Source organism: Pan troglodytes, chromosome 5 (assembly GCF_028858775.2).
Source record: "Pan troglodytes isolate AG18354 chromosome 5, NHGRI_mPanTro3-v2.0_pri, whole genome shotgun sequence".
NCBI lineage: Eukaryota > Metazoa > Chordata > Mammalia > Primates > Hominidae > Pan > Pan troglodytes.
In genome coordinates this window covers 63,599,184-63,612,861 of record NC_072403.2, presented here as the reverse complement: position 1 = coordinate 63,612,861, position 13,678 = coordinate 63,599,184, and the positions used below count along the sequence as shown (strand labels likewise).

The window sequence follows — 13,678 nt, the reverse complement described above, 5'->3', positions numbered from 1 at the left end:
GCTCACACCTGTAATCCCATTACTTTGGGAGGCCAAGACAGGCAGATAGCCTGAGGTCAGGAGTTCAAGACCAGCCTTGCCAACATGACAAAACAACATCTCTACTAAAAATACAAAAATTAGCCGGGCATGGTGGTGAGCACCTGTAGTCCCAGCTACTGGGGAGGCTGAGGCAGGAGAATCGCTTGAACCTCAGAGGCAGAGGTTGCAGTAAGCTGAGATTGCACCTCTGCACTCCAGCCTGGGTGGCCAAGTGAGACTCCATCTCAAAATAAATAAATAAATACATACCCAATAAATTAGATGAATTTATTGAAACAACTGAATTCTATGAAACAATTAAGGAAGAATTAATATCAGTCCTTCTCAAACTCATCCAAAAAACTGAAGAGGAGGGAACACTTTCTAACTCATCTTATGAGACCAGAATTTCCCTAATATGAAAGCCAGGCAAGGACATTGCAAGAAAAAAATCAACTATTACAGGCCAATCAATATCCCTGATGAACATAGTTCTAAAACTTGCCCACAAAATACTAACAAACTGAATCAAAAACACGTTAAAACATCTTTCAACATCAAGTAGGATTTATCACTAGAATGCAAGGATGTTCCCATTTATGTAAATCAGTAAATGTGATACATCACATTAACAGAACAAAGAACAAAACCAAAATGATCATCTTACTACATGCAGAAAAAGCATTTGACACCATTTAGCATTTTTTCATGATAAAAAACTCTCACCAAATTAGGTATAGAAGTAATCTGTCTCAACATAATAAAGGCCGCATATTATAAACCCAAAGTTAACATCACACTCAAAGGTGAAAAGTTGAAATCTTTTTCTAAGATTAGAAACTAGACAAGGGTACTCGCTCACGCCACTTCTATTCAGCATATTACTGAATGTCCTAGCCAGAGCAATCAAGCAAGAAAAGGAAATAAAGAGCATCCAGGTTGGAAAGGAAGCAGTTAAATTGTCTTTGTTTGCAGATAACATGATCTTATATAGAAAACCCTAAAGACACCACCAAAAAAACTGTTAGAACTAATAAATTCAGTAAAGGTAGAGGATCCAAAATTAACATAAAAGTTTCAGTAGTGTTTCTGTACACTAACAACAAACTATCTGAAAAAGATATCAAAAAAGCAATCCCATTTACAGTAGTATTTAAAAAATCTTAGGAACAAATTTTAACCAAGGAGGTGAAAGATCTGTACACTGAAAACTATAAAACACTGATAGAAGAAAATGAAGAAAACACAAATAAATGGAAAGAGATCTCATGTTCATGAGTTGGAAAATTAATATTGTTAAAATGCCATAAATACTCAAAGTAATCTGCAGAGTCAATGTAATCCTTATTAAAATTCAGTTTTTTCACAGAAATAGAAAAAACCTAAATTCTAAAATTGTATGAAACCGTAAACTCTCTAAATAGGGAAATCACTGTTGAATAAATAGAAAAAACTAAAGACATCATACTACCTGATCTCAAAATTTACTACAAAATTATAATAATGTAAGCAACATTCTACTGACAAAATGCAGATATATAGACCAATATGAGAGGAGAAGCCTCTTAAATAAATCCACTTATTTATGGTGAAGTGATCTTTGATAAAGTTACCAAAAATCTACAGTAGGGAAAGGACAGTCCCTTATCTCCACCATTTACAAAAATCAACCCCAAATGGACAAGACTTAAACCTAAGACCTGAAACTATGAAATCACTAATGGAATACAGGAAGACTCCCAGAACATTGGTCTGAGTAATATTTTGGGGGGAGGCATGACCCAAAAATCACAGGTAACAAAAGCAAAAATAGTCCAATGGAATTAAATAAAACTTAAAACTCAAAAGCTCTGTACAGCAAAGGAAACAGCAGAGTGAAGAGACAATCTAGGGAACTGAAGAATGTATTTGCAAATCACACTCTAATAGCAAATAAAACTCCCAAATGCCCTGATTAAAAAATAGGCAAAGAGTCAGAATAGATATTTCTCAAAAGAAGACCCACAGATGGCCAACAGATATATAAAAATATATTTAACATCATTATTTATCAGAGAAATGCAAATTAAAACCACAAAGAGATATCACCTTACACCTGTTAGAATGGCTATTATCAAAAAGATGAAAGAAAACAAGTATTGATGCAGAAGTGAAGAAAAGAGAAACCTTGTATACTGTTGGTGGGATTGCAAATTAGTACAGCATTTATGGAAAGCAGTATAAAGCTTCTTCAAGACATTAAAACTGGAATTACAATATGATCCAGAAATCCTACTGCTGAGTATATGTTCAAAGGAAAATAAATCCATTTGCTGAAGAAATATCTTCATTTCCATGTTCATTGCAGCATTATTCACAATAGCCAATTTATGAAATCAACCTGTGTCCATCAACAAATGAATGGAAAAAGAAAATGTGATACACACACACACACACACACACTCAATGGAATTAAAAGAGAAAGAAACCTTGTTATTTGCAACAGCATGGAGAAACCTGAAGGACATTATGCTATGTAAATAAGCCAGGAACAGAAAGACTAATACTGCCTGATCTCACACGTGGAATATAAAACTGTTGAATTCATACAGGCGGCAGACACAATGGTGCTAAATGATGAAAACACATGTATACAGAAGGGTGGTTGTTGGATCTTGGGGATGGGAGTGGAAATACAGAGATTTTGGTCAAAGGGTAAACATCTTCAGTCAGATAGGAGGAATATGTTCTGGATATCTATGGTATCGCCTGGTGACTAGATTTAATAACAATGCATTGTATTCTTGAAAATTGGTAAATAAGTAGATCTTGAGTGTTCTCACAGCAAAAAAGATAAATATGTAAGGTTATGGTTATGTCACTTAGCTTGATTTAAATTTGATTTAATCTTTCATATGTATACATATACCAAAGCACCACCAAAAATATATGGATTTTTACTTTTATTAATTGTCTTAATAAAAGAAAAAGGTTAAACATGGATGTATAAAAAATAAAGAACACCTAAGAGAGTTAAATTCCCAACAAGTACTAGGAGCTGTTATTAGGAAAAGCTTGATACTTGAACTTATAGAATCAGAGATAAAATAACAGAAAGTAAAGATTGAAATTCATCATTGCTCTCTGAGTTCTTAGTATATCAAGACTTCTCATTTACAGCAGCATATTTCTCAAATTTCAATCTGTTAAATTTTGTTTGTCACCCTCCATGAAACATTTTACATTAAAGTAATACTAGACCATTTTAAGCAGAAGAGAAGTTCCTTTTATGTTGCACCTGAATTGTGCCTATGAAAAAGAAAAAAAAATTATAGAAATAAAGATCCTTTCTTGTGTGTAATATTAGAAAAAGTTGGCTTTTGAGCCAGAGAATCAGATATGTCTATAATTGACATCATTGTATCCCTAAGCCTTTTGGCCACACACAGTTGCAATCTTTTGAGCAAACAGTAGAAAATTTAGAATAAAGTATTATCACCTGTGTTTATTTCTAACCTACCTTATTCAAAAACAGAATATATTCACTTTTAACAAAAATAGAAGGCTGTCACTTGTAGAATGTTTACTGTTCTGACTGATGAGAACTGTCTCTCACCAGAGGACACTTGCAACTTACTTGAAAGAGTAAAACATTTTTGATAATCTTCTATCACAGTTTATGTCATAATTGAAGACTCAACTTGTAACTTAGTCATCCGTGGCCACTGTGTTCATTCTCTGCAATATATTCTCATTATTTTGCTCTTTTTTATTTTTGGTGTTCAAAATCAAGCTCACTGAAAAATTGCACATATTTGCCACTCCACTTTTTTTCTCCAGACTTTTCTCTTTCTTGGGTTTCCCCCTAATGTTCTGTCTTCTTTGCAGATGTTTCTTTCTGCATTTTAAATGCTGAGGTTTCCCAGAGCTAATTTCATCTCTTCATGTCTTCGTGCTACTAAATGTGATCCGTATATTGCAGGGGGTACTCACACAGAATTTGCATAAGATAGACCGGAACTTGAAGTTCTGCCATTTACCACTCAACTTTGCAACTTTGGGAAACACACTTTATATCCATGTCCATCTGAGAATTCATCCCTCAAACGCGAAAATAGAGTTTAACATCTGAATCCATTTGGTAGATTAAAAGAAATAATAAATATAAAATAATTAGCACAGCATAGTACCCAGAAAGCAATACTAATGACCACCATAACTCCAAATTCTCTATCCCAAGCTTGACTTCCTACACACACATTTGTCAACTACAACCTGATGTCTCATAGAATCTCTAACTCAGCAAGTTCAGAACTAAATTCATAATAATTCATCTGTTTCTAGCTCTTTCTCCTCCCTTCCTTCTACAGTGATACAGGGTCCTCTCTAAACATTCTGAGTCATGGGTTATTTGAGTGAGTGAGAATATAAGCCAAATTAAAGAAGCAAAAATGCAACACATTCTAGAATCTTTCTCCCTAAAGCTATAGCTAGTCATTGCTATAATATTAAAGGTCCTGCCCTCTTAAGATGTTATATATTGAATCATTTTCTATCCCCATTGTCACTGTAGTGTCATAATTCAGGCTTATATTTTACCTGGTCTCAAAAATTACAATACATTCTTATCTATCTAGAGACGCATTCACGCATGCACTAAGATAGATTTTTCCAACATATAAATAATTACATTATCTAATTTCACTTATAGCAAAAATTTTACTTATACTTTGGCTTGTAGCAAAAATTTCCTGATTTTTTGTATATTATAGCAATATGAAATCTTACCAAATTTGGAAGGAATTTTTATATGTCTTTATCATTTTTACATGATGTTAATTTTAAAGCCAGTATCTTATATGAGCGTGTTACAAAATACTATTATATGGCTTCTTAATTCTATATTGTAATACTATTATAATATGTAAAAACATTTAAATTTTTTATTTTAACATTTGATGCATACTATTTAATTTTCTTTAATGTTTTTATGTAAGTAAAAGCAAACTTTTTATACTTAGTATATAAACCAAATGCAAATAAAAATGGAGATCGTATTTCAGATATACGACTTGGAAAAATAGATTATAAAACCCTGCTTTTCAGAACTGAAATTGAAAATTACAACTGTCATTTAAAATCAGTCTGTTTCTTTATTAAAATGCTATGACAAAATATCCAAATAGATAAAGTTTCAGGCCATTCTTCGAAAGCATATTTCCCATAAACCACATCTAAAACTAATTATTTTGAAATGTTAATTATCCCAATAAATGAAAGTTAAGTGGTTTATAATGTCATTATATTCCTCCTACAAACGTGTTTTAAGCAATAAGGAAAACAATGTACTATATGAGATTTTTTTTCAAAAACAGAATGCACATTTTGAATTTACACAAACTTATACTGAGGAAAGTGTGACAAAATATTTTAATTATTTTAATTTGTCATTCAAATTTTCATTTTAAGATATATGGATTTAGAATTTATTTTATTTTATTTTTTAGCATTCATCGGTACATTTTATGTATTTTTTTAACCTTTAAGTTCAGGGTTACATGTGCAGGTTTGTTATATAGGTAAACTTGTGTAATGGGGGTTTGTTGTACAGATTATTTCATCACCCAGATATTAAACCTAGTACCCACTAGTTATTTTTCCTGACTCTCTCCCTCCTCCCACCCTCCACTTTCCAACAGACCCCAGCGTGTGTTGTTCCCCTCTATGTATCCTTGTGTTTTCATTATTTAGCTCCCACTTGTAAGTGAGAACATGCAGTATTTGGTTTTCTCTTCCTACATTAGTTTGCTAAGGATAATGGCCTCCAGCTCCATCCATGTCCCTGCAGAGGATGTGATCTCATTATTTTTTTATGACTGGGTAATATTTCATGGTTTATGTGTATCCCATTTTCTCTATCTACTGATCACTGATGGGCATTATGTTGATTCCGTGTCTTTGCTATTGTGAATAGGACTGCAATGAAGATACAAGTGCATGTGTCTTTATAATGGAACAATTTATGATGTGATCTCATATTTTTTTATGACTGGATAGTATTTCATGGTTTATGTGTATCCCATTTTCTTTATCTACTGATCACTGATGGGTATTATGTTGATTCTGTGTCTTTGCTATTGTGAATAGGGCTGCAATGAACATACAAGTGCATGTGTCTTTATAACGGAACAATTTATATTCCTTTGGGTACGTACCTAGTAATGGGATTGCTGGGTCGAATGGTATTTCTGCCTTTAGGTCTCTGAGGAATTGCCACAGTGTCTTCCACAATGGTTGACCTAAGTTACACTCCCACCAAAAGTGTATAAGCATTCCTTTTTCTCCACAACATCGACAGGATCTGTTATTTTTTGACTTTTTAATAATAGCCATTCTGACTGCTGTGAGATTTGCATTTCTCTAATGATTAGTGATCTTGAGCTTTTTTTTTCATATGACTGTTGGCTTCATGCATGTCTTCTTTTGAAAATTATCTGTTCATGTCCTTTGTCTACTTTTTAATGGAGTTGTTTGTCTTTTCTTGTAAATTTCTTTAAGTTCCTTATAGATACTGGATATTAGACCTTTGTTAGATGCATAGTTTGCAAAACTTTTCCCCCATTCTGTAAGTTGGCTCTGTTGATTGTTTCTTTTGCTATTCATAACCTCTTTAATCAGATCCCATTTGTCAATTTTTGATTTTGTTGCAATTGCTTTCTGCATTTCATAGAGAAATATATTTGTCAAATGGGCTATTAGAAATATAGTATTGGACTTCAGGACAATGATTACTGGAGACAAAGTTTTGAGGTTTCTCTGCCAAGAGATATGAAGGGAAGTCACAGGAAAATAAAACAAAGCAATGTACTACATAAAGAAAAAGTAGAAAATGGATGCAATCATTAATTATGTTTTTGTTCTAGCCATGCATTCAACAAATGTTTGCTAAAAGCCTTATTAGGTCTAAGAGAAATAGCCACGAACATGAATAAAACCATACAGTTGATTTAAAATAGTTTTAATTTACCAGCAAAAATTGTATATATTTATGATGTGTGACATGACGTCTTGACATATGTGTATATTATGGCATGGTGAAATTAAGGTATTTAATGTTTATGCAACACCTCACATGCTTATTTATACTTTGAGAAGTAGCAGCAAGCTGTCTGAAAATAAATATCTAAATTATAAATAGGAAAATCAACCAGATTATTGTATATATTTATGTAATATTAATACCTTTCCTAAAATGCCCCTATAAAGACATGGGTCCCAGGCACTAAACCAACTATAGACCCATAGAAGACAATCAGTTCTGTTGCCATCTTTGGTACCTTGAAACTGTTTTTTTGATACATGCAGAAACTTCTAAATTGGGTTTTATAGATACTGAATAGCAGTTCTTCATCCATGGGCAACCCACTTATGCATTCTTTGGACTGTATCTGTGGATCTGACTGTTCATTAAAAGCTTTTGGCTTTGTCAGAGCATCAAGTGTTGATTTAATATGAAATTTCACCCACAAAATCTACATAGGAACCAAGGGTTTCAACTTCGTCACACATGTCAGCCAAGTGAGCCTAGAAGGAGCTGTTCACAGAGATTTAGATAGATAATTCCAGTTTTTGAAAGGCCAATGACCAGAACAATAGTACAATCCATTGGCTCCTGACTAGGGATATGTTTCAATAATTTTAACACTTTAGGATGCGTATACATGCTATGAAAATGATTTTCAATTCTTTGTTCCCCTACAAGGCTGATTCGTCATTTGCAAAGATCTGGGAAGCAATATTAGCAAAGCAATCCATGAGCTTGGCAACATTTCTGAGGATGACTACAAAGTTCCTAGGATATCAAGAGGTAGCAATAATGATCCCTGCCAGTGCTGTACTGGGAGACTAGCCAATATCAAGGGAAGTAATGACAAGTTGTGGATCCATGCTTTGTCCTATCCTGCGTGTTCCACATCTATTCATATTGAAGTTTTCATTTTCTGGCCACCCCATTCATTCCATTCCATTGTAGCCTTTCTGGCCACTGTGGTATCTCTACTTAAATACCACTTGTAAGTGCAACCATTCCTGACAATTCTCTATTAGTAAGCAATGTATCTTTCTTATTTCATCCTAATTCTGTCTCTTGCTTTATTTTTATCTTTGGTGTTCATTATCCTATGATATGTAATGCATTTATACTTTTAAAAATGTATTGTCTGTCTTCAAATGGAATATAACCTCCTTGAGGATATCTTTTTAATTTTTCATTATTATGATCCTGGTTTCTAGACCAGCACTTGCATTAAGTAAGTGCTTATACTTGTTGAATACATGAGTAAGTGAACACAAAAGTTGGGAGGCATCTTGTTATCTTAAAACCCCACATAGCTCATAACTGAAATGCTTTTGACACATTTTATTAATCTTATAAAAAGGCCTGTAATCCCAGCTCTTTGGGAGGCCGAGACGAGAGGATCACTTGTTCCCAGGAGTTCAAGACTAGCCTGGGCAACATAGGAAGACGCCAGCTCTATCAAAAATTTAAATAATTAGCTGGGTATGGTGGCATGTGCCTTTAGTCCCAGCTACTCAGGAGGCTGAGGTGGGAGGATCGCTTAAGTCTAGGAGGTTGTGGCTTCAGTGAGCCATGATTGCACCACTTCAGACCAGCCTCGGTGATAGAATGAGATAATATCTAAAAATTTTTTTAAAAAATTTTAAAGCAACCATATTAAGAGGCATGATCATACTAGATGTGATAAATGCTGCTCCTAAAAATATATTAGAAAGTTTCTTTCTAAGTATTAGTTTTGGTATTTAGGGGGCTCAAGGATAATAGTTTCTGTCTAGTCTTGAGCATATTTGTCCCTGATAACTGGGACTATACTGTCTGGGAAGCCATGTATATGATTTTCTATGTAATAACACACCCTTTTTTGCAATAAAATCAATAAAGACAGAGCATCACACAATTTTTTCACAATTACTGCTGTTAATACGGCACCAATGTAATGAGCAACTTTAGCATTTGAGTTAGGTTGAGGCCATCTGTTTAAAGCTCATCTTAGTGGATTATGATATCATGCCAGATAATTTAAATATCCAGGTGGCTCGGAAAACACTAAATCAAGCTTCTGGCCATAAAAGAGAAAAACAAATTGCTCTTGATATCCAGCATTAGCAGTGACTCGTAAGATCACATAAGCCAAATCAATGGCTGCATACCAATCAGAAATTAAAAATCATCTTTCAATGTAGAAATGTGGTCACAGTTTTCATCTAATTGCTGCAACCTTTTTTAAAATTTATAAATAATTCTATTTATATTCTACAAATAATTGCCAGAACCCATCTGACTTTCGTACCAGCCAAACTGAGACCATAATTGGGATGATTATTGGCATTGTATATAACCTACCACTGTGATTTCCATATTAGAATTAAAACATTATATGTCTTCCTTAAAATATTGCATTATAATTTCATGATTATGATTTATAATGAAGTTCCTGAACTGCTTCTTTTTGTCCTTTTAAGAATCCTTTCCCTAGAATTATAAAAAACAAATTATCAGTAGGAGTTGAAGGAATGGGGAAAGCTTCATTGCCTTAGTTCTTTATGTCTAACCTGGACACTTGATAAAATTCTGTAGCTTCAACTTCTTTCTCCTCAAGATTCTTTATTATTTATATAATCACTACTTTCAAAAGCTCCTCAATTTTTGGTATATTAATGTTTCTTAGGGTCATTTGGACTTGGACATAGAGTTACAGATTCTGTGAAAATATTTTTATGTGATTGTTCTCGAGGAATAGACATGAGGATAAATCAAAAGAAGGTACATTTCATTTTTGTTGTTGTTGCTACTGTTCTTGTTCTGTAGGGAGTGTGTGTGTGTGGACTGGGGGCCTGGGGATTGTAATTATTCTTGTTTATGTTGTACAGGCAGAGATTGACCTTTGTATTAAGTTCCCTAGGGCTGCTGTAACCAAGTACTACAAACTAGGTGGCTTAAAAAAAAATTTATTGTCTAGCAGTTCAGGATACTAGAAGTCTGAAATCAAAGTATCTGCAGGGCCATGCTCACACTGAAACATAAGGGAATCTTTTCCTGGCTCTACCTGGCTTCTGGTAGTTGGCTGGCACTATTTGACATTCCACAATTTGTAGAGTCATCACTCCAATCCTCAGTCTTCACAGAGCCTGTGTCTCTGCCTTCTTTAAAGACACCAGGCTTCTAGGATTAGGACACTAGCCTACTTCAACATGACCTCATTCTAATTTAACTCATTGCATCTGCAAAGATCTTATTTCCAAGTATGTTCACACTTTGAGGTACTTAGGGTTACGACTAGAACATATCTTGTTCTTAGGGACACAATTGAACACATAGCAACCTCTTTTATTTTCTTCCCTTTGGCATCTTGCTTTAGGAGGAGTAATCGTCAATGTGGCTGTTGTGGTCCCTGCAGGCTACTCCACTATAGCTGCTGTTGTAAGCAGAAGTGATCACATGTGCCAATCAAGACCTGATGCCTGGAGTTCCTAAACTAATGACTCCTGAGCAGACACTTGTCTCCATCTAGACTATGTGACTGTCACGCTAAGTGAGCAAATTCTTCATTACCCAATTCCTGTGAACTTTCTCAGCTTTAGCTTTGCCTTCTTTAAAAGGTGCCAGGAAGGTGTATTTAAGAAAACAAATCTATTTCAATTTCAGTGAGATGTGAACCATCTCGGGCATTTAATAAGCGAATCAAGGTGATGGATATAGCATAGGGATTTCTTTCATTAACTTTCTAAAATATTAAAGGTTTTCCATAGACACAGCACCATTACATTTACAAATTGGGACATTGTGTTCTTGCTGTTTCACTACTCATTATAACCAGCCTTGGGCACTTAATCTCTTAATGAGCTGTATTGCCATGGTGGGAGCATCCTTACTGAGGTCTTCCAAAGCCCCTAATTCAACCCTATTCAGTTTATCTGTGTATCTTGTTTAATTTTATAACCAGCAGATTAGCATGCCACCTGCCATGCCTACAGGAAACTGGCAGTATATTTTAACTAATTATTGGTGTACCAGGTGAGTAATAGAAATTATCGTAGGATTCTGGGTGTTTACATAAACTTTTACACATTTCCTGCCTAAGATAGATATGTCTTGAAGAAAGAAGGGTGAGGGTCTGGTCTGTGAGAAGGCTGGTTGTCTCGTTCCTGCCTACTCAAGTCTCTGAGAATAGTAATATCCACATTTACCCATGATTTCTAGGTTACTGTTTGAGTCATTTGTTTCTGTTTTACAAAACAATCCAGTATAGTAACTTACTATTAATTATGATTCATTGAGTTTCCCAGGGTCAGTTTTGAAGTTCTGCTGGTCTCACTTGGAGTCTTTTACATAATTCCACTAGACTGAAAGACTGTTTGGGAGATGGTTTTTCACTCTCTGTCTCTCTCCATATAGTCTTTAATTGTTCAATAGTCTAGCCTGGCTTCCAAATGGCATGTCTTCTGGGTTCCATGACAGTGCACTCTTCTGTCACATTATATCTATCAAATCCAGACATAATTTCTTCCAAAATAAAGCATAATATAAGTAAACTCACCTGTTACCTGAGGAAGGGCATGAGTGAACCAGGATAGAACGAATTGTTGCCTGCCATATTTAGAGACTACTTACCTCTGTATCAAATACCTGCTATCCAATATTGTTACTGATTGCAGTTCTTCCTTTCAATAAATTATGATGTTCTACTCTATCAATAAAGGTCCTATCAGCAGAGCGAAACCATAAAATAGTTTGCACAGGGAGAATTTTGTATTTAAAATAATTAACTCTAACAGAGGATTGGAGTAATAAGGGATTGTCTAGGTAAAAAAAAAAAACAAAAAACAAACAAAAAAAAACCTTAAAAACTAGAACTAGCAGATAAGAAACATCTTATATCCTTAGAATTGAGTTAAGGTGCCCAATAAAAAGGCATCTTCCTCCCCGACCTAGTGAAGCAGAATATGATGACAGCTTCAAAGGAAAGAAGTATTCTATTTTTAATCACTTACACTGGGGCAGACATTATGGACAGTGATGCTATATAATTATAATACATTTTCCTTATTCAAGTCACTGAGATTTTTTTGCTATTAAAAATTAGAAACATCAAAGTATCAAATATGATTATTCAGGTCAGAACAAATATATTGTAAGAATGTCACCAAGAATAATAAATTTTCATTCACTCTACTTTATTGAAACATGTACAAATTATCTCTCCAGGGTTGAATTGTCTAGAGATATTTGCAGCATCTTGTATCAGAAAAAAGAGTGACAAGTTTCATTCCATTTTTCGTAGAAGGAAGGATTATCACAGAGCCAATGCCCCAAGGCCCTTTGGTTCAGAGACAGCATTTTCCAATCATGTTCTCAACAAGTCTCGAACATGTTAATTAACGTTTGTCTTGAAGAGTTCTTGAATAAAAACTAGTGGATAGCTTTCTCACATAAATTTAAAAGATTTTAAGATAGCATCTTCAACAAATCCAAAACTCTAAAATGTCTTTTGAGTCATACCTTTCGCTTCAAAATACTCCTAATAAAGCACATAAATTGACAAACTCCATTGTTAGTAGAAAGTTTTATGGCTTCAGATCACAATTAATATTTTAACATTCATATTTTCACCCAAAGGACATTTAGTCACCATGTTTGACACTAACAATTTTATCTTTCTTCTGCTGGTAGTTGTATGACTCATTAAAACAAAGTATATAAAATAATCACATCTATACTGATGACTTAAATGGGCACCAAAATAAGTGAGTTAAAAAAATTCTATCTTATGAGAAAAACATAAAATAGTTCTTATGTAATATGTAAGAAATAATAATTTCTTATTGAATTCATAGTGAAAAGTACTGCTGGACTACATCATCACAAATAGCATTATCCATTACTAAAATATAGATGCAATAATAATTAGTAACTATGATCGTAACAAACTACTTGAAGAACATGTGGCTTGAAAATGTCAAAAAAGATACAAATGCAACTGAGCAGTATAGGAAAAGAGCATTCTTAAAACTCAGCAGATTGTGGTGGGTATATGGCAACGTTTTGAAGATAAAGGATGTAGTTGTCATTCTGGTTATCTGAGAAAACAGAGATTATCATATCCAAAGAATAAATACAAATGAAAAGGTTTAATATTGCATTTGGAATTGTTTTTATTTTTCAAAACTGATGATAGAATAAAATATTTTTACAAAATATACATCTGCAAATGTTTTTACCTGGGACAATGAGCCTTGACAGAATAACATCTAGAACAGCTAACCCATAATAACTTATGTAAAATTGTTGAAATGTTATATTGAGTAAAATTAATAGAAGAGTCAAGTATTATATTTTAATTTTCAATATCCTGATGGAAATAATTATGTGCAAAATATCAACGAAATAGGGAAATTAAATAAGAATGTTTTAAATATATATATACACCCAAAATGGAAAACCGACTTAACAGATTTTTCTTTAAAAATACATTTTCTATGAAGATTCATCAATTCTACAGAAAGTGATAGACCTCTAATAGAAATATTTGGTTTTAAACACCGCATGTTCTCACTCATAGGTGGGAATTGAACACTGAGAACACTTGGACACAGGGCAGGG

At 33.8% G+C, this 13,678-nt stretch overlaps 1 pseudogene; it reads left to right on the top strand.

The window, feature by feature from the left end:
• LOC735678 (beta-glucuronidase-like) overlaps window positions 1-9,836 on the top strand; it is a 469,528-nt pseudogene extending 459,692 nt beyond the window's left edge.
• The last annotated feature ends 3,842 nt before the right edge of the window (window positions 9,837-13,678 follow it).